Source organism: Protomyctophum parallelum (assembly GCF_964188405.1).
Source record: "Protomyctophum parallelum genome assembly, chromosome: 9".
NCBI lineage: Eukaryota > Metazoa > Chordata > Actinopteri > Myctophiformes > Myctophidae > Protomyctophum > Protomyctophum parallelum.
In genome coordinates this window covers 12077108-12100247 of record NC_139706.1, presented here as the reverse complement: position 1 = coordinate 12100247, position 23140 = coordinate 12077108, and the positions used below count along the sequence as shown (strand labels likewise).

General features: G+C 42.7%; 1 protein-coding gene across 4 annotated transcripts in view; it reads left to right on the top strand.

Moving 5' to 3' along the window:
* b3gat1a (beta-1,3-glucuronyltransferase 1 (glucuronosyltransferase P) a) overlaps window positions 1-23140 on the top strand; it is a 107924-nt gene that overhangs the window by 10281 nt on the left and 74503 nt on the right. For 3 of the 4 annotated variants that reach the window (XM_083772831.1, XM_083772829.1, XM_083772832.1), the window contains exon 2: window positions 10551-10642. The exons of the other annotated variant lie outside the window; for it this stretch is intronic. The gene's annotated coding sequence lies outside the window, so the exon portion shown is untranslated. The remainder of the gene's footprint in view (window positions 1-10550; window positions 10643-23140) is intronic. 4 annotated transcript variants of the gene reach the window in all.

The window sequence follows — 23140 nt, the reverse complement described above, 5'->3', positions numbered from 1 at the left end:
CTCAAGAGTTAAAGACCTACTGAAATAAAAAATATGTTTTTCACACTTTTAGACCATATCCGTGGTCATCATAACCTGGATGCAAAGAAATAAGGGAAAATATTCATTTGTGTGTATTTTTATATCAAACGTCAATAAAATCGAATTTGAATTACTTCCTTTGAATGAAAAAGTCCTGCGTGATGACGTGTCGAGGCTCATTAATGAATATTGATTAAATTCACCTGTTTTATTCCCATTGCTGCGACATCCACCAAACACAGGTGGTTTTGATTACAGAATACTCCGTTTTTAATCCCATTCAAGATGACACCCAGACAGTGTATTACTCGTTTTAAACTTAATCATCATGCTAAAATATCTGAAAACATTATAGGTTAGAATTAAGCCATGAGCTTTGCCTGTCTCTCTCTGACTTTGTTTACAAACAAGCTGCATGTGCGTGCAGCCGTGCACGCATCGCACACGTAGCAGAGCAACGTCCCATTGCCAGGAGGGATATGTGACGTTCTGATTGGTTAAAAAACGCACATTATTCCGTTTGAGCGTGAAACTATACCTTATATATTAATAGAGACGTCACCGGATTTCTCCTCCCATCCACTTGCATTAAGTTGCTCAAAAGTACGTACATGAGGCGATTTCACTCCTCCTTCCGGGTAGGAACAGAGTGCATTCTGGGATGGATTGCCCCAATAACATGACTATCATTGTGCCATTTGCACTCGTCCATGTGTCATGGGCCCAATAACATGAACGTGCGCAATGATAGTCAACGGCCCAGCGCTGGCTCGAGCTGCAATACCAAATTCGGCCACTGTGTCCATTTCACCTAGGGGTTTCCTGCTGGTGCCGTCTCTATTAATATATACGAAGGAAACTACAAAATAAAATGCTCCAAATAGCCATTTCACCCCATCTTTAAAGGGTACATTTTATTTGGTTACCAATTCTTCCGTCATTCAGCTGGGGACCACCTGGAAGTTGGAACCCCCTCAAGGACCACTGGTTGTCCCTGGACCACATGGTTGAAAACCACTGGCCTAGAGGAACCTGCAGCAACCTCAGATGAATTAGCATATTGTTGATTCCTTATTACTGTAAGGCCTGCATGGCAGGAGAGGATGTTCCTTCTCTACAGCATGTGCTTCCTAGCTAGAATAGTTTCAGCCAGGGTGACAAATATAACCCTTGGCTGTCAGAGGATACTTTCTGCCTCTATGACTGTGCAGTAACTTAAACTTGAACTTATCCCGTTCTCATACAGCAAGCAACTTGGCTGACCCTCACTTGGAGTTCTTTGCTTCTCTACGGAGCTGAGCTAGCAGTCCAGGTTAGACGGGCAACTGTTTTATATTTTTTTATTATTTTTTGTTTTTTTATTGTGGCAGCCAGCCATTGCCCCGGCAACAGCCAATATATATATTTTTTCTTTTTCCTAATTTCCTACCAATAGGGATAGAATATCATTTTTTTTGCTGCCTCTGCCTGTCATTTTATGAACAAGGTGGAATTTAAGTTTTAAAAAGCAATATTCACACCGCAGCTAAGTGTTCGTTCAATAACAGGGGTCTCCCCGTCTCTCCAGTTCTTTATTAAACAGAAAATTGAGTTTCAGGTCAAGACTACAAATTAGCCAATCACGATAGAGTACAGGATACAGGACAAACTGAAGTGATGAAATTGAAACTGGAACACTATGAAATTGAACCCGATAAAGATCGTTGTAGGGTTCTCTCTCCTGATTGAAAAAAAATAAAGGTATTTGAACTTGAAAATGTATTTTCTGTTTACTAAAGAGCTGGAGAGATGTGGACCCATGTTACTGAACAAACACCCTATTGCAATGATTATCAGAAGATTGAGCCTTTTAGCAAAACCTTTCACTACACTATTTTATGTGATGATAACGGATGTGCCACCAGCTCTTGAAGCTTATTTATCACTATGATCAGTGATGCTGATTGCTGATTGAGTCAAACCGGTATCACCATATGCTTTTTAGCCATTTGAATTGCCTTCTTCTGGATAATTCTAGTATTATGCTGATGATATGGTTGTTCATAGGCTGGTCATGGGGACAGGGTCACTGTGTAATTAGGGAATTAGGGACAGCAGGTGTGGCCAAGTTATTAATACATGTTTCTCCTGATGGCGTAGTAATGGTTCCTCCACGATCACAAGCGCCCTCCCCCCTCTCTCTCCCAAATTGGATGCCAGAACAACCTTCCTCATATACACTGTCAGCTATTCAACTACTAAATAGGACTGGACCGCCCACCACTCTGCTTTGCTATAATAAACAGATTATGGTTGTTACATGCTTGCTTTACTGCTTGAATGTACTTACATGTGGTTTGCGTGTTTCTGTTTATAGTGCAGTGCACGTTCTTGGTGTTTTTGCAGTGATGCTTTTGGCAATTGAAGAATGTCTCTGTGCCAATAACGAAGCTTTCGTATATTGCAGTGGATTGACAGCTGGCAACATGGTTTCACGATCTATGAAGCCTGTCGCCTGTCTGTTGGAGATTAAGAAACATGGCATGATGGCAGACACACTTCTATGCAGGCAGGCATACAAGTGTAAGTGCATATTGTGGTGTATACTGTAGAATATGCACACACACACACACACACGCGCGCACGCACGCACGCACGCACGCACGCACGCACACACACACACACACACACACACACACACACACACACACACACACACACACACACACACACACACACACACACACACACACACACACACACACACACACACACACACACACACACACACACACACACACACACACACACACACACACACACACACACACAAAGCTGCCTTTAAAGCATGCCTAGAAAGACATGCATAATAGTTGAGAAACAGTTGAGAATAGCATGCAGGCATGATGAAAACAATGAGCAAAGTCCCTGACCTAGCACTTGAGATTTACCTTGTCTCCTGTCACACAGTGGCCAAGCAAGCACAGGGTGGAAAAAAAATCCCCTCTCCTTTCCCCGCGACAACTTTCCGTCAAGCGTTGCTATTACATAATCGGACCGAACAGTGCTTCTATTGCCCCTATCTTTCCTTCATGGAAAAAATGAGGTTATTAATCAAGATGGTCAACACAGTGTTCTGCTCGATGGGGAAGGCAGAATGGGGGGGAGGGGGGGCTGTACTGTATAGGTACTGCAGAGCACTGTACTGAAATAACTGAACAGGATTGGTTGGGATGGATGGAAAAGACCAGATGATCATTTCACACAATGACAGATCGAGGAAGTGCTTTCAGATCGACCTCAAAAGGGCAATTCAGACAAGTACAATTTTTCTCCAGAACGTTTGCATGCTTACATTTATCCTCTGGAGTACAAAGGTATCCTGTGACGAAAATAGCAGACCTACGAGCTCTCAATATGTCGAGGACGTGCTGGCAGGACAGCAAAATCATTCCTATGGGGAGTTTTTGTTCAGTATATCGGGGTTCTCCCCATGATCTCTCCAGCTCTTTAGTAAACAGAAAAGACCGTTTCGGGTCGAGATAATAATGTAATCCAGTTGGGAGAGAGAAGTCATACAGTACGTACGTCGTACAGTATGAAAAAGTTAAGTCAAAAGCGATGAAACAAATAAATGGGTACCCAAGTCTGTGTGTTTGACTGGATTGTTGAATTCCTACAATGACCATAATGCTTTGCTGCACTGCTCCTCCTTGTGGAGAGGGGGGGGAGGCTGTGTGGAGGTATGACTTGTAGTCCATGAAGGAAGTTCAATTACAATTTTAGCAGACGCTCTTAATCGGGCAATGATGGAGTCTGAAGAGGTGGGTTTTCAGACTACGGTGGAAGATTGGGAGTGAGGCTGCAGTTCTGATTGTAATGGGAAGTGCATCCCATAGTTTTGGAGATCACATTTTCATGACAAATTTTGGTCATGAACATGGCGTTTCTCTAGGTCGTCCTCAGACGAGCCCTCCATCGTCGTTTCCAGTCATCCCGGTTCTCCATACATCTGGCCAGTTTGTTGCTCCTGCATCGCTCTTGAGTACATCCACGTATGTTCGTGATCGATGCCCGTGTGTTGTTTCCCATAGCACCAGTTTGCTGGCTGGCAGTTCTTGATGCCTTTGGCAGTGTCCCGCTAGTCTCATTCTCCTGTCATGAATAAAATATAAAAGAAAAACACTATATTGCACACATAAAAGCCCAGGAAATTGTTTCTTGTATCCTCAACATCATTAAAATAAGATCTGGTTGCAAAAGGGGTGAGTAAGCATCAGACATGTCAACTGCATTCCACAACAATAAGCCCCGGTTTGGTGCTGGCACAAACACTCTCAATTTCGCTCTAGAGGAAATTCTGGGGGCTTTGTCATAAAATCCCCCAGGCTTTAATGAGTAGCCTACTGAGTGTCCATCTATTCCAGTGGTGGAAAAAGTACCCAATTATCTTTACTTAAGTAAAAGTAATACTGCAACATAAAAATAGCCCGGAATTCAACATTTACTTGAGTAAAAGTACAAAAGTATTGGCTTAAAAATGTACTTAAACTACCAAAAGTAGAAAGTACTCATTGTGCAGAATCATTTCAAGTTTTCAAATGTATAAAAATATTTTGAAAATAGCAGATCTACAATCTACAAGCATTGTGAGCTTGTAGATCGGCTATTTTCAAATGGACGAAATGTACAGTGTATGTACAGTAGCACTGAAGTGAATCTACAAAGTAACTATAGTAACAAAAGTTTTCAAATGTAATAGTGGAGTAAAAGTAATTTTTTTGGACCCGAGATATAGTAGAAGTAAAAGTATTGGAAATACCTCAAAATTGTACATAAGTACAGAACTTAAGTATATGTACTCGCTGTAGGTACTTTACACCCTGCCATCTACTCCCATAGTGAGAAAAAAGAACACCCCATGAACATTATTTGGATATTAAGCTCATAACCTCTCAGAGAAAAATACCACCCGGTCAAATGAATTACAATTATACCCAGTGGTTTTGTAATGGGCTGTACACTCTTTTGTCAGTGACACATGTACAACTTGATCCGCTAAAGTTCAAGTGGAAGTGCAAGGCATTAGTGTCCGTAATGGGACATTTAGCTCACTGAATAACCGTGCAATCACAGTAAGAGCGATTACAGAAATGTGTAGTCTACAAAAAGCACAATGATAGAGTTGACAAAAATGAAATGAATGAAAGTGACAGATGTGCAGTCAAGTCAATATTGTTCCAATCAAGCAATTAAGTTATATCTTTTCATTTTAATCTTCTTTCTAGTGTCTTTTCAATATATTTCTTTTGGCATTTTTGGCATTTAATAAGGGTAACGAAAGTGGGGGCAAAGTGGAGTGGTTCTACACCAGGATTCTTTTTACTGGCAGTATGAAGAAAAACTAATTTACAGTTGGAAATGTATACAATATCCAAAACAAAAATCTAAAATGACACGAAAAAGTGCTTCCTTTCCTTTCTGATTTGATATTTCAAATCCTCTCTCTCTCTCTCTCTCTCCACTATATATATTTAGTAAAAAAGTAAAAATGTCAGATATACAAGCTAGCAATGCGTCGTAGTACAAATAATATAATATAGGGTGGTTAAAAGTGGTTAAAAAACGTTCTCCCCCCTAACCCGGGGTGGTTGTGATGTGATCTGCGTAAGGATGACAAGCTCTGACCGACTATGAAAAATCCAACATTGATTTAATGTCAAAAGTAATAAAGAATAGGGTGACCTGTTGGAAGGACTACAGCGTGCATTTATCTATCGTCCTTTGCCCTAGGCTTTAATTAATAGTTATAAAAGAGTGGAGAGAGCTGCCAACCTGACCTGTCTGGCACTGGCATTAATTTCCTAAGCCTCTCTAAGAAAGTGAGAAAAATGTTAAATGTCGACATAAGGGTAAACATCCTCCAGTTAATGTTGATAAAATGAGTAATTATATCATAAATGGGTTCTAAATTCTAATGTCACTGTGTGTTATTGTAGGCCTAGTAGACCGACTGATTTCTTGTGCTTGTTCTTGTCAATACTGTGGAAGAAAAGGTTAAATTTGTAATGCAGATGACATGTCATTGAAACCGGCTTGTTACAGTAAATTACCTCCGGACTGGAAAAGTTAAGAGTCACAAAATCTGAATCCAACTCATGACACAAACCCGTTTTCTGCCCCACGAATGGAGGGGCTGGAAGTAGCGCCGCGGCTTGTGATTAGGTCAGTCAAGTGAACTTTGGAACTTTCGACACGGCAACTCTCTCGCCAAAGTGTTTAGCTCGCTTGGTGGTGTCTCTCGTCTCGTGGCTCAAGTTCGCTTGAGACGGCGCCCCTCCGTCGCAGTCTAAAACTATAGGGCGAAAGTCCCTCCCTTCGTAGGGCAGAAAACTGTGTTGCACTCATGACCTGCGTTGCATGTCACCCCCTTTTAGTTATCCGATTCATTTATTTCCTCAACTTTCCGTTTAATGAGGCAGAAATGTACCGTATGTCTTTAAAAAATAATTACATTAAATAGAGACTATTACTAAGCAAACATTTCCAATACCTGCTGTATGTTACCCAGCCGTATACGGGAGGCTAATGATGGCATTAAACGTACATGTGCAATGCCGCAGGCAACAAGATGACGGCCTTCAGGCTAAAGCCACTGAGGCACTCCATACCATCTGCCTGCAGATATGATGCAGAGTGGAAATGCATACCGCGTACATACTGTCGGAATAATTGGGGCAGAAAGGCTTGCAATGGCATATGCTTTCACTATCATAAACTGGGAATCATTAATCTGGGGGGGAAAAAGAAATATCACAGTATTATTTAGCAAATACATACGATATTGTAACATTAATATTGTATTGTGATGAAATAAAACAATGTACTAAATCTCCCTTCTCACGTTGTGAGCTTGTAGATGGACTATGTGTGCTATGTTTGACTTTTCTTTTTGCTCAGCGGTCCAGGCACCTTGGCCGGAAGTCCGAGTCTGGCAGTGTGACGTGGGTTCGACTCCCGATCCCGACGGCCTTTACTGCATGTCACACCCCCATTTCCTGTCAGCCATGTCCCTCTATACAAAATACAACTGCTATATCACATCCCAGACAATTTGTAGTCTCATATCTCGATATCAATATAATATCCATATAATTGCCAAGCCTGAGATCAAGCCCCAATTAACTCCCGTTCCATAATTCCAATAAGGTTGCCACCTGGTGAAGAATTACAGGCCCATTACTGCCCGTCACTATTTGCATAGTAATTTGTTGGATGGAAGGCATTCTACTGAGATTTATCTCAGGATTACATACTGTAAACAGTGTAAAGAGTTAAGGGACATGCATCCACCAGTACTGAAACAGAGTATAGGTGTATAAGGTCTAGGTGTTATGCATGGAAACATTTGTAATTCCAGGTGCATCTATGGGATATTTCACTGTGTAAGATCTTAAGGAAGGCTTTTTCTGTTGCACAAGGCGATCACAGAGATAACAGTGCATGGATCTAGCATCAGCCATTTCATTCAGATCTTGTTTTGTATAGTCCTTTGAACATTATGATTAGCTTGGGAAGCACACCAAGGCCAAAATCTACACAGTGAAATCCTGGGTGTTCAATTAACTCTGAGATTGTTCAATGTAACCAAATGGAAGGGTCCATTTGGTTACACTTTACTGTTAGAGTTAATGGATTTTGCCGTGTGTGATGTCGATAAGCTGGAATGCCAGCCCTAGATGCCTATCTGGCCAGGAAAAGGAAAAGGTGTGTGTGTGACTGTGTGCTGTGTGTGCTGTGTGTGCTGTGTGTGTGTGTGTGTGTGTGTGTGTGTGTGTGTGTGTGTGCGTGTGTGTGTGTGTGCGCTGTGCTGCGCTGCGTGCGTGCTCTGCGTGCGTGCATGCATGTGAAGAATCATATGTTATATATATTTTACATTTTTGTTTGGCCAATTCCCAATCTGTGATTTGTGAAACAACAGCACTGAAAGGAGTCTATACACACTAATGCTGTGTTTCCTAAACGCTTATTTAGCACAATGTTTTAAATTCATGGGAATTGCTTCTGAACATTTACGTATACTATTGCTATAGTTTGACCCATTCCAATACTCTTAATCTTGTACAATTGACTGAAATCAGTCACGGTGACTGAAAACTTTGATCAATAGAGTTATACACAGGCAGGGCGTGTTGATGTCTAGCACTTTTGTGTAATTAGCAATGACACGGTTCAATATTCTGTGTCGATGTATCCAGGCGCAACTCTGAGAGTGAACACAATTTGTACTGTATAATTATTTTAATTGATAATGTTATTTGAATCAATACATCTGCGTTGCATGGCTGGAGGTCGTCTCCCTCGTTGTGTTGATTTTGGCATTTAGATTTAGATTTAGTTTTTAGTGATAGTCCTTTGAGTAAAATGTAGTTTAGTTTTAGTCACATCTTTGTCATCCGTAATGTTTTAGGTGACCTTCACACCAGAAAGCTTTACTGCGATTGAAACGAATCCTGCTGCACATTGTCCGAAAGTGCGCTTCGTTTTGGCAGGTGTGAAGGCTCATTCGAATCCTAATGCATATCAAAGAACCGCATTCTACTCCGCCAAAAAACGGGGGTTTCGCTTCGCTTCCAATCGCACTTGATTCCGATTCGGTGCAGGTGGGAATGCAATCCGTAGCAAATAAAGGAAATGAAGCAAACGATGTGGCGGATAAGGAGCTGCACAGTTGGAGTCGGAGAATGGATATTCATTCATTCATTGTTCTGTTACTACCTTGTAGGTGCGGGTTGTACTGTTAAGTAACTTGAACAATAACCCTAAAAACTGCATGACAAAATATCATGATAATATCATGTAGCGTGATGCTGCTTGAAAAAATATCATATTATATTTTTCAATATCAGCCACCCCTACTCTCAAGTTTGCACTCTCATGCTCATTAGCCAAGGTTGCAGTGACTACATTTGACTTCTAACTTAACTGTGTGACCTCGCCACTGGACCACTGTGCCCACACAGTGACCCCTTTGCTTATCCCCTCCCTCCCCGCTGTGTGTGTGTCCACTCAATGGCCAGGCTGCACGTACTGGCCGCCCCACAACCCCCCACCCCCAACTGTTGTTGTAAGAGTAACACTCACACTGTGTCGAACACATTGATTTTTAAACAGCGGTGCGTCAAACCCGCCGCTGTCATGGTAATGCTTCTTTACACATTCAATTGAACTGCAAGCAGCAGCTGTGCCACACATGAGGTGAACAGGTTTGCAAGATGCGGAGATGGAGGGCTTGAACATACCTAGATAATAGATATATAGCCTCCCCCTGGCCAGCCGGAGGGAAAGGAACTGGTTCAAGTCCCCCAGGACTAGGTTGGTGGAGGGTGTGTAGAGCCCAGGATCACATTAGATGATTGACACAGGGGTGAAAAATGGGTTACAAAATCGTGGGATAAAAAAGAAATATATAAAATAAAATAAAAGATAATAGATATAAGATTTTCTTTTCAAAATAGATAAAATAAAGGTATTAGAGCCCATCACTATAGTGTAAACGATGTTTATGAGCATTAAACAGCTGGATGTAATTTGTCTCCTGCGAGGTGAAGTGAGGTGAATTGGAGGTAGACCTTGTTTTGAAGATGAGGGGATTAGTCAGCTGTGTGTACACATTTGCACATGCATGAGTGCTTACGTCTGTGTTAGCATGCATTTGCTGCGTGGCCTTTGTGTTCCTGCAAGTGATGTAAATGCGTGCAGTATACAAGGCACATGTGCATGCATTTGATTGTTTGTATGTCTGTCAGCCATGTCTTCCATCACTCATTTAAGGATGTGTATCCGTGCCTTTATGTCTGTGCATGTGCGAGCCTGCGAGGTATCTATTTGCCTTCAGAATATGCTTACAGTTGAGTGAGTCTGTAATAATACATTAGCGCCGTATAAATGTCTGTGCGTTAGCGTGTTCATACACATCTTTTGCCTCTAAACAAACTATATCACTTAACATGATTGAAATGGGGTCACTTGACTGAATGCCAGGAGACAGAGCGTTGATATTCTTCTCTGCTGCATCAGCGTCAATGCCAAGCTGGATATCTATAGACATAACAACACTGACGGGGAAGGCGGTGGAAGCCGAGTTCTATCCTACGTGGTGGTGTAGGAGGCCCGCGTCAAATGCTCTTGTGTGATTGATTACACGCTACAAGCTAATGAGATAAACAGAGCCCAAATCGATTCAGTCGGGGAGAAACCGCGCCAGAGGGGGATATGTGCAGCGGTGTGCAATGGCTGCATTGACACGCTCATATTCAAGGAGCCACAGAGACAGAACCAGGCTGCAGTGCTGTTTGGCAGAGATCGGTGCCGCCTGCCACCTCCATCGCAAACAAGGTGCTGCCTTATCCGCCCCCCACCCACTAAAGTCAGGTTAACGCTTGCCTCAGATGAAAAAAACTAACGATGGGAACTGACATGTTAGCGTACTGCTGCTTCACAATCACAGCTGAGAGAAAGCCTTACTTTTTGTTTTTATTCCCCCACAGCCACACACAACAAAGGAGGCAGAGGCTGTATAAGGAAAGCAGTAACTTGCAGTGATGGGGAAAAGATATGCTTCTCTCCACCATGTGCTGAAGTGAGTGACAAAACCAAATGACAGCTATTACTGACTTCAGCAGGACGGGGAGACTATCTTTTTTCAAGAGAAGGGCTGTCCAACCAGCCCAATTTAGGCAGCCTCTCACTGAAGCCGCCACCGCAGCTTGCCGCTTGTCGCTTGTCGCTGTCCTCGAAAACCATTGGCTAATGAGGGATGGAGTGACGAATGTGGCTGGTAGTCTGCTTAACCAATTAAAACCGCCACGCTTCAGCGAGATGACTGTAAGAGGATAGAAAACAATAGTTGAAATATGGAGAAAGGAGATTTGTGTCCGACAGTGACGCTATGCAAGGTGCTGGATGGCCATGTGTGACGTGGAGCCTGTCACCTGCCCAAACCGTTTTAACATCAACCACAGCAATGCAACTCAACGAGTTAATTGCATTGGTGTGGTTGACCTTAAAGCGAGTTTGTCCCTATCGGTGTGGTTTGTGCTTTAGAATCGGCCTCAGGTCTAAATGGGTTAAATATATCCTTTGTGTCAATCAATTCATAATGTAAACATCACACCTGTGTGAAGTGAGGGGCGCTCTTATCATCATACGTCATCATACAGCCTGTACAGTACATCATCTCATTCTGGCCAATGACAATTTGCATCCTCACCTTTGTCTTCAATGTTTGCGTTTCCACAGACCCTCAAAGCTGGACATAGAGTATTGTACACTTACTAGCAGGTCTCACGTGGTGATTTAGGGCTTTTGGAATTAATGTCCATTTATGCTGAACATTAAAGGGATTTTACGATGCTGCAGGCAAATATTTACAGTACTGTACTTCAAATACTGTATGTGGAATATGTGAGAAAAATAATATGTGAACGGAAATGCCATGGCTTCCTTACTCGGAGGTGTAGTTCCAGACTCTATATACTGTAGCATTCTGAGATTGTGGAATAGTTGTCTGGTTACGCAAGAGTATGCTTGAGCAGCAAAAGTGTTATGCAGAAATGTATAAAGCTAAGTAATGCCAAGACATCTCTGCAGTGCAATGTCTAACCCACAAGAACCCGCCTCCATAAAGAACATCCACAACTGGGAAATAATTGAAAGTAAAAGTAGTCTTCTTTTGCTTTTTGCAGCCTATTATCTCCATTAGGCTGAAACAGCTCCACAATCCCATATTTGGCTGACATTTTTGGCAGGCAATTTAATGTGCACACCCATTATAATAATAATAATAATAAAACTTTATTTGTATAGCATCTTTCATGACATGAAATGCAGCTCAAAGTGCTTTACAGAACAATGGAGAATAAAAAAGAAAAGCAAGGCAACGACATTAAAAAACAAGCAGTAATGCAATACAGTGAGGACATGAATAACAAAAAATTAAATATCAATTAAAAGCAATGTTGTAGAAGTGGGTCTTGAGCTGTGCTTTAAAAATGTCTACAGAGGCTGCCAAATTCTTTGTCTCTCTGACCAAAATAAACCATTGATGAATGACCTCCAATTAAATGTAAAAAGTAAAATGTAGCCAAGCACGTGGCAATGAACAAAAAAAACTGTAGCTGTTTCTATGACCCCGTCACCCCGATACTTTTAGAGCAGAAGAAGAAGAAAAGAAGAAGAATTATTCCAGCAGTTTTGCTGCTTTGACCCCTAAAACGTTTTATTCAGAAACGTTAAAGGCCCATACAAAGTCGGGGATGGGGACTGCAGACTGCTATTGGGTTGTATCTCCAAATTCAGGCAGTGAGTGCTCCTGAACATTTTGATAACGATAAAAAAATAAGTAAAATGTGGTTCAGCACAATGAATGATAATCCATTTGACGTTGTCAGATAAGTGTGGCAGGGGGAAAATAGGCTAGGGCCCACAGGAGGACATTGGGACGAGTTGAGTTTAATAGATTGTTTCATGATTGTGCCACTCTGGAGCCTTCTCTCACCAAAGGACACAGAGGGATAAGTCATCATCAGTCATCTAGGAGGCTGAGATAAGACAAGGAGGATGTGTATGTGTGGTGGGGTGCGGAGGAGCACAGCCAGACTTATGATGCTGTACGGACCGGTACTGTATGTGTGTTGGGGTGCAGAGGAGCACAGCCAGACTCGTGCCCGATTTTTAGGTCCGATGCCGATTCCTAGCACAATGATTATCGAAATCAATTTATTAACACTAAGATGCATGAATAAATACGTTTACGGTGTCTATGTCATTTTGCTTATTAAAATTTGCATTCAATAGAACTTAGTACAATATTTCTGAGGAACATTACCCCAGCTCAATTACACCAATTACAGCCCCTTAAGAGCTTGTAAATCTGACATAATTAAAAAATCACATCCGTGTGAACTGAGTGGTGCAACTCCGTGTGGGGGTCCCCGGAACTGCCAGACCCACAGGAACACGCCCAGGGTGCCGGCCCGGTTCCGGCGAGCCGTCACGTGTCCGAAACGGTTGAGAAATGACAGAGTTATTGTGTGGGGGAATTAGCAGAAAACACTAGTACTCCCCCTCCACATTGTAATTAGCAACACTATCTCTCTCTCTGTTTCTAACACAACAGCGCCACTTTTATTCCTATTGGTACCCTAAACATAGGGACATACGGACTGGACGGACATAGGGATGGACATATAGGGAGGGACGGACATTGCTGTTCCTTGGAGTGGCTGCACCACTCAAATATATAATCATTAAAAGTAAACGTACAAAATCGGGACATATCAGCTGCATAATTGTCAATACCGATATATAAAGGCTGATATGTCGGGCAGACCGATATCTCATCGTACTCTACAGAGGGGACACAGCACTTGCAAGTGATTCTCAATTACTGTTGGAGGATCACTGTAGCTAGTGCAGGCTTTAGAGGCGAGCTGCATGGAAATTCATTTTTCTCAAGTGTGTTTGATCATTATAAGCCTGTGGACATGAGGATACTGAGAGAGGGAAAGGGAATACAGGGCTAAATCCACCAAAATTTAGCCCATTTCCAAATTCACACTGTGAAGGTGACATGCTGGTCTTTTTGCTCTGATGTGTGTCACACTGACAGACACTAAAGCCCAAACCGCACCAATGCAACTAGTCCCAAAACTCCTTGCAACTACACAGTTTTAAGGTCAACCGTACTGTACCAATGCAACTACTTGCAACTTTCATTGGTGATAATGGTTGCAAGTAGTTGCAAGAAGTCGCATGTTGCAAGGAGTTGCATGGCGAATCATTGGTGCTGTTTGGGTTTAAGATTCCAAAGCCCCCGCTACGCGACCCCTATAGTCTATATATATATATACTGCGCCTTAGCCTACTTTGAACTGACGGACATTGTCATCCTTAGAGCACAGCTCTTGATGGATGGATGGCAGGATAAGGATTGGTGAGATTGTCTTTCTTACTTTCAGTTTTTCCCAAACAATGGGCCAGTTCTAAAATATCACTTATCATCTCTTATCATCATCATACATCATCAAATTCTGGCAAATCACTTAAATCAAATCATTGCCATGGGGTAGGGTACACACAGTGACACAGACAGACAAAGCTGGGCATAGGCGGCCCTAGGACTAACTGTGGTGATTAATTCATAATGTCTTTTTGTAAGTTTGGGTCCTGGCCCGGGGAGACACCAAAATTTATCTTTTGGGTCTTCAGCTGAAAAGGTTGGGAACCACTATAGGCCAATTAGAAAATCAGGGCCAAGAGAGAGAGAGGGGCGGGAGGGGGGGTTGGAACTGCCTCCGTCCAAGGGAATGATTAAATAGGTTTAAGTGAAAATTACACTATAGATTAAGACAGTGCTACTCTGTCGCGTGGTTGGCTGGCCATATGCCAGGCTTACTTACTTACTTACTGCAGGATACGGGGGGTGTTAATCACCTGTGATTGACAGTCAGGCACAGCTGTGCAGGACGCCGTTCCCAACATGATGAAGGTGAAGGTGGGAAAAACACATTTTCACTCTGCACACGAAAGGATAGAAAAAAAAGGCACAAAAATCAATTCGAGTCAAGCCATAGAGCAATTGAAATTAATGCAAGTCACCTTAATGGATATGGATTTCTGAGCGTGCACTTCATGTTTTATTCCCAATGTTATGTATGTGTGTGTGTGTGTGTGTGTGTGTGTGTGTGTGTGTGTGTGTGTGTGTGTGTGTGTGTGTGTGTGTGTGTGTGTGTGTGTGTGTGTGTGCGTGCGTGTGTGCGTGCGTGTGCAGCATGCATGGGTGCGTGCGTGCATGTGTGTTTGTTTGTTTGTGTTTGTGTGTGTGTGTGTATTCAAATTTAAATCCTTCACCTTCATCCTGCCTTATTTCATCCATAGCACGCATCTACCGTCAACATTCTCGAGACTTATTTCTTCGGGATGCGCAAGGGTGTCTCAAATACGATAACTGTGGTATAATGTTTGGCGCATAATGTAGGTATAAGACCATGGTACAGCTGCTGCTCAAGTGCGCCACTGGCGTTGTATCTAATTAGTATAGCTGGGATGGGGTCAGCTTAGGTAAAGACATAGAACAGACGGGGGAAAATATTCAGCTGTGTAAATAGGGAAATAAGTTTGGAATGGCAAATAACCCGCCATATGGATGGGGAGAACATAACCATACTGAGAAAGATGGGATGCAAGCCTTGAGAGGTCTTGGCATTGTTTTGTAATCTGTGCAACACCTGGACTACATTTGGCAGCCTGCCTTTGTGTGTGCATGTGTGTGTGTGTGTGTGTGTGTGTGTGCATGTGTGTGCGTGCGTGCGTACGTGCGTGCGTGTGTGCGTTATTGTGTACTTCTCTGTCTTCCATTCAATCTCATTCACTGCTCTTCAGCCACTCCTCCACTTTTCACAGCATCAATGTACAATTATAACTCGACTGCAGCCTTCAATCGAACAGCTGACCTGACTCCTCCATGCTTACTACTATCATTATGTCAGCGAATGTCTAATGCCACTTGATGTTACTATTTGTGTGTCGCCCTTATCTTTAGAGTATATGCTTATATGACCATTTAGTGCAGCATCTCTGTTAAGAGTGGACTATAAGGACGGTCTGAGAAGTGTGCTTGGAAGGCTTGTGGCCCGGAGGGGCTGCCGGGACAGCCCAGGAGTCATGTTCCTATGATCCGTCTGGTGTTCTTCTGCCTGAATCTTCCTAATTTTCAACACTTCACACCGTTACAGAGCACCCGTGCGTGTGTTTTGTGTGTGTGCTCATGTGTGTGTGTGTGTGTGTGTGTGTGCACGTGTGTGTTGCTCTGTATGGCCTCCCAACACGTGGCCTTTGCATTCCACCGTGGCAGATAGTTCAAACATGACTTCAGGCAAAGAGAGATAGAAAAGAAAAAGACATAGTGAGTTGTTCATCTCTGCATCCCATGAGCCTTTTGCAGCGAGATGCTGTAGATTGTCTTGGATGCTGTTACCATAGTGAAGGTCTGTGTGGCTGTCAAGGTTGCTGTTGCTAGGTGAACGTCTGGTTGCTATGGGAGTTGCATGTCAAGGGGGAGGGGGGAACTCAAAGGACAAAAGTATCAATGGGGCCATTGTGTCTTAATAACATAGCATTAAGTTGGATCATGTTGATCACCAAGGAATCAAAAGTATATACTGTATTGGATGGATGGATGGATGGATGGATGGATGGATAGATAATCTATTATAGTGGCACACTATAAATAGATGGCGTCTAAAATGAAAGCCTGTCAGGTACTTGTAACAACGTGCTAATAATAAGGTGAAGTCATGGATGGAGCTCTCTCTCTCTCTCACTTTGATCTCTGCTCTGCAAGACTTTCCTCTGAAAATCGATCAAACTACAATAATAAGGACTATCTATCTACCCCTGACATGTGCGTGAAGGTATAGGCTACTTTGCAGATGGGATAGCGTTTTTACTCAGTGTTCATATGTTTTTAATATGATACATTTAAAGCGCAAATAACATGCATTTTAAAACTGCTTTTAATATTTAATAATCATATTGTCTATGTCCCTCAAAGTTATTTCTAATGGTTTGAGCCTCAATCACCACTCTGATATAACCAGGCCTTGTCAATTCTTTCTGGACATTGAAAGCAGTTTTAGCTGCAGTACCACACTGTCCTGAGGTGGAGAGGGTGCTGATATGCAGATTATTTAATATTTGAGTCATTATAATACTCATGCTAGATAAAACCAGGCTTGTTTCCATTCCATGCCAGCTTGGAAAATCAACAATGGTGGACATTGTAAACAAAGTGGAAATGCAAATTTGCAACTGAAGACTGAAGAAAAGGAGGAATTATACAAAGTAGGGTGACATTGATGACATCACGATGAGACCAAAATCAGTCGAGCTGTTTCTGAGAGCAATTTCCATTAAAACACCCATATGATATGAAAGCCTGATTGTTCAAAATTGGTTATTTGTGGGGATAGAAAACACACATTGGAGCCCCAAAAACACAAAATAAATTGAAAAAGTTGAATTTTATGTTATAGGTCCTTTAAATTGTATACCCATACTGGTGACAGTAGATTTTTTTGTATTGTCTGTTGAAAATGTGTTGATCTATGAGTGTGAGCCCAGCCTACTTGCTATTTACAGATATAACTGCTACTGTATATATGACACGCACGACACACAGTCATTACTTTCCATAATTTGGAACCTTACTGGAGCAGTGGGGAGAAGTGATTTAATTTGATGCTTCGTATCAACTGCAAGGTTGGAGTGTCATTCGGTTAGTTCAGTCTGGTGAAGAGCACTAATTATTTAAATTATTCAAGTATGTCTGTGAAATCGCTATATCCGACTGGGTTCTGTGGTCTATTGCAATAGCAAGGCTTTCACACATGGAATTGCTAGTGAGACCAATTAAGTAGTTCAAATTAGTCATTGTTTCTCCACTATTATCAGCAAGCCACTATTATCAGCAAGTATTGTACATGGCGATTAGCGGGACTGATTCTGTTGTTATGTTTGGAATCTTGCATCACTAGCCATTCCAAATCTATACAAGGCGAGAGAAACATCACTGTTACTTGATACTCGGTAATTGAAAGTCGAGGATGTTCCCAGTCGCTCTGATGTTTGTTAAGATTTCCGAAAGTGTTGCATTGTTGTAGCAGCTGAGACACTCAGATGTTGGTCCACATTTGAGGCAACAGCTGATTTCTTTAATTGAGTCATTTATTAGTTGAGAGAAGATTTGCTTTCTTTAGGGATGCCTTTGCCCACAAAATCCAGAAGGACAGATAAGGAAGAAAGAGCATTAGCCTTATCAAGACCTGCAGGGAGCGTTTGTGCTTCATCATGCTGTGCTGAAAGGCTAGGTCTGAATGAGTCAAGCTGATGTTACTTTAATTTGACTCATTCTAAGACAGCTCTACTTTTTTTTCTAGCTTTACAGTTCATTGACTTGTCACATTATTTGTAGCTCCTTAATTTACTATATGTAACCATGAGTCAGCCTCATCACTAGTAATTACTAGGGTTGTCCCGATCCGATCACGTGATCTGAAATCATGGCAGTAAAGTGCAGATCTGAGGCTGAGCACCGGCCTATGGGGTTATAGCATGTCCTGTATGTAGCTGGGGGCTAGTCCATGTAGGGTTTTGAAAGTGAATTAAAATTGATTCTGTAGCTAACAGGGAGCCAGTGTAGGCTAGCCAGGATTGGTGTGATATGCTCACGTTTTCGTGTGTTAGTGAGTAAGCATGCTAGATACGTGCTACATGTCTCTTGCTCATACCGGAATAGACAGAGTTACAATAATCTAGTCGTGAGGATATGAAGGAGTGTATAACGGTTTCTAGGTCTGCATGTGACAAAAATGATTTTATTTTAGCACTGTTCCTGATCTGGTAGTAGCAGGACTGGACAACTTTGGTGACTTGGGTATTAAAGGAGATGTCAGGGTCAAAGAAAACACCCAGAGTGTGTAATGTTTGCAGACACTGTAAAGTGCCGAGTTCAGAGTGGAATGGGTGGGTGGAGTTTGGAGGACCGAAAATGATAATTTCTCATTTAGAATCATTCAGTTGAAGGACATTTTGTGACATCCAATTTGTTATGTCAGAGATCTTGCAAGTAGACGCCGTACATTGCCAGTAACACCAGGTTTTGGGGGGATGTACAGTTGCGTATCATCATCATAACTATGGAATTGGATGCCATGACTCCTAATGATGTTGCCAATTGGCAACAAATAAATTGTGAAGAGTAAAGGACCCATAATTCATCCCTGTGGGATGCCACATTTCAAAGGAGCCTGAGAAGAGGAGGCCTCTCCAATTGCTACGGAGAAGCTCCTATCCGCTAGATATGAACGGAATCACTCTAGTGTAGTAATGTTGTTTATGCCGACCAGGTTTCTAAGACGTTCCAGTTAGAGTGAGAACCCATGTGGTCTCTGAGGCTATAGTGTGAGAGCACAGAGCTGTCAACCCACATAGAGCTCCTGCACGGAGCAGAGCAGCCGCCTCTAAGATGACAGATCGTCTCACGTCGCTGCAGTGGGAAACGTTTACGGTTTCACTTGGATCACATAACATAACATAACATAACATAACATAACATAACATAACATAACATAACATAACATAACGCGGGTAACGCACATGCAGTAACTATAGCGGCCTTACTGAATGGGAAACGGTAACAAGTTTGCTTACAGCAAAAAGTAGTTTCTTTACGTAACGCCTTACGTTACTAACGCGTTAGTTCCAACACTGCTAATAACTCATCCAATGTCGTTCAAGGCGATCTGTGACTTTTAATAAAACTTGTCCAATGTCATCCTTAGCAGATAATGAGTTTTAATTTACGGGGAAAAGACACACAAACAGTTAGCCAGAACTCAGAATGAGGAGATATGGGAGGTTTCCGCCCGATAGTGACATTGTGCTCTGAGGCAGAAGCCAGATGCGAGGTGTGTGCTGGCACCATGCAGTGCTAGCGGCTGGGCTCCGTGTCAGTGCTGCAGGTGTGTCCTCAGATGTGCCGTGGCCTCAGCGGCAGGCATCCTTGATACCACTCAGGGGGCTGAAGGGTATAATGTAATTGCGAACATGGCCTCGCGTTACGGAAGATGGAGTTCAATCGGTGGCAGGCCGTCAAGGCGAGCGGAGAGAATGAACCAATATGTCTGGTCTCTATCACTGGACACGTTGCAAAGTAGAACATGGGCCAGGTGAGACGAGAGAGAGAGAGAGAGAGAGATAGAGAGAGAGAGACAGACAGACAGAGATTAGAAGTGGAAAAAGGCAGGCGGAGAGACATACACAGACATTAGAGAAACAGGCCAACACAGGCGCAGATGGCGAAACGACAGGCGTATTGATGAAAAGAGCGATGAACAGAAAGGCACAGTTAGAGAGTGAAACAAACACGGACAGAGCGGTGGAGAGAAAGAGAGGGAGGCAGCGAGTTGCTGCCAATCACACAGACGGACAGAGAGATGCATGGATAGAGAGCCACAAAGAACCTATAAATTGAGGATTGGCTTTATATTGTTCTCCATAGTCACTAAAATATGAATTGACCTGCTTTAAATGAGTATTGCCTGAACCTCACTGCATTGTTAAAGAAGTAAAGATTGACCAAGCAATTATGTGAGATGGATTGACTATCTGAGGAAAGTTAATTGGAAAATGGTCATCAGTAATTGTTAAGTATACCGTGTGTCAATTAAGCAATATTACACGAGATGGTGTGTTTTACCGTGATTATTCGTTGCTGCAGGAACGAGGCTTTGGCCGAGTTCCGTAAGCAGCACTGAAGTGCCAATAATCTAGGTAAAGCACATCCTTGAGTGTAATATTGCGATTATACAAGTTACCCTTAAAAAAACATGTAAACTAGAGATAGTTATTTGAAGATATTTGATAGAAATTCATATTTTTTAATGCCAGATTTAGCCACTACGATCGCTATTGTCCCATGCAAACTGCGGGAGCTATATGTTAGTCCGATGTACCAATATTCCGGCATACGCATGGCCGGTGAAGATTTACCTGTGCCGCGACATTCATGGCTTCTTCTTTCGTGTATCGTCGTCATATGTCCAGCTCAGTGTCGCAAAGCCACTCCATCGTCTCCAGTCCCACGTGAAAGAGGCCAGCCTCTGAAGGAGGTCTGTACAGAGGACAGGTGGTGATTATGTGGTCGGCAGTCTGCTCAGGCTCGCCTCACTCACATGCTGCGCTGTCTGCCAGGCCCCACTTCTTCATGGACGATTTGAAGCGACCAACCCCAGTATGGAGGCGGTACAGCAGGGGTCCAATGCTGGCGTGGTAGATGTACTACTTCGACTTCATCGTGGCTGGTTAAGGCACATGCGTGGCCGTTTAAGACTCACCCATGGCTTCCGCGTAACGGTTAGGGTATAGGGTGTCGGACTATTGCGTGTCAGGACCTTTTTACCTCCTTTATGATGACCACCAAAAAGGAACGCTTACGCGTTTCGGCTATGCAGCCTTCATCAGAGCATGATGAAGGCTGCATAGCCGAAACACGTAAGTGTTCCTTTTTGGTGTGTGCCAATAAAGAAATGGAAATGTGAGTACTTTGTTCGCCGCTTGTTTAATTTTTGAATGTGCTACCTTTTAAATTCCTATTTTTGATGTATACTAGATTTGGGTTTGGCACTCCACTGAAAACCATTGCTGAAGCACAACCTCTTTTTCTCATTTAGTTAAAAGTCTTTGTATTGTTGTGCTTGAAATGTACTGTAATTCTGCAAACTGTTCATAAATATTTTCAATCAATCAATCAATCAATATGCACCTGCAAACTGCTAGCCTATAGCCACTCAGCCGGCTGTGCTCTGCGAGTCTCTGTCTCATCAGCACAGCTGGTTTTTATGTTTTATTATCTGTGCCACAGCCTGGGTAGGCATATACGATTTCGGGTTTATGATCCGGTCGGGAGCGGATGATAACTTACGTCATGTTGTACCCCAAATAATCCCCTGCATTTCAGTGCCTACCCAATAAAAGCCTTGATGAGGCGTATGAATCCGACAAGTTTCTTCAAGTACTTCTTGGAATAGTTTGTTTGGTATATCCATCTTTGGGAGGGGTGGGGGAAAAACAAAGCGACACCGAATTATTATTATTATATCATCCGGTCTAAACCACGCATAGACTGGATCACACAGCGATTTAGGAACACAGACACAAGGTGGGAAGTTCCTCGACACTATCCTGTTGTATAATATGTGGACTATATGTGCCTTGTCCTTCACAAATTTACAGTTACATAGCCTATAGTTGTAGACGCACACAAATACAGCAGGCTTAATGAATTACCCTCACTGGTAATCCACTTTGGATACTGCTACCAACACCGACATTCTGATGGAGTGCTCTATTGTTTATTAACACAGCTCTGCCCACGCCGTCTTACCTGTACTGTACTTGATGGGCTAATCCATAGTAGAGCGCAGTATAGCGCAGTATAGCGCAGCCCGGGAAACGGGAGAAGCCACATAGTCCAGTCTCCTGGAGAGTGGGGAGACCAAGAGGCTAGACCACTAACAGCCTGTGGTCCTGCTGTATGTTTACATCACCTGATGGATGGGAGAATAAGGACAGAGGCCCTCGTTACATTCATCAAAACCAGACAACCTCTGCAGGCCTGGTGGCCTTATAGTGACAAATGAGGACTCAGGCCATAGCTGGAGGGTGAGAACGAGCAAATGGGAAGATAGGGGATAAAAATAAATACTCAAACACACGCACGCATGCACACACGCACAGAAAACACCTGAAATTGATCCTAACATGCTCCCCATGGCACCCTTATTATGCTCACAGACAGTTCATACAATGCACCGATTTCTTTACCCATAACTACTTTGAGAATTGCATGACAAATTGCCCTTTTAGCCAGGCTCAATGAGGCCCCCGATTGGTAGCCTACTTTAGCGGCGCTCAGCTGTACAAGGACAAGGCAGATGCAGCTGCAGCAGGCTGGAGAGACTTGTGTCAGCACAAATCACGTTCCGTAATTTACCGAACCTTACGGAGGAAGGCAGAGGGGAGAACGAGTGATTTCATTTGAGGCTTTGTATCAACTGGGAGGCTGGAGTGCAATTTGTTAGAAGTCTGGTGAAATGGGAGGAGACAGTGCTGGGCCAGGAGGGAGAAAAGACCTATTAGCTTGAATATTTTTATCCATGAAACATCTTATGTTTAATGGCCATGAGACGGGGTGAACAACAGTGCTGCTGAATGCTGCCGACATACTGTGAGGTAATTAAAAATAATTATTGCTTTAACTATAGAACCCCCTGCATTCTTCTCAAACCTTATAGGAAAAACCTTAATTTTTACAGGCAGGCTATTGAATGAAATTAACTGTTAAAGCTATATATATTGGCTAATCTAAAATGACCAAGCACATACTTAACATTTATTTAACAGGCCGGCTTAACAAGCAGTAAATGGACACAGAAAATGACATGAGGGGCGAGCTCCAAAAGTAGTCTTTGGCATACAACTGGTATTATATACCACTTTTCAAAGTTTGGCATTACAT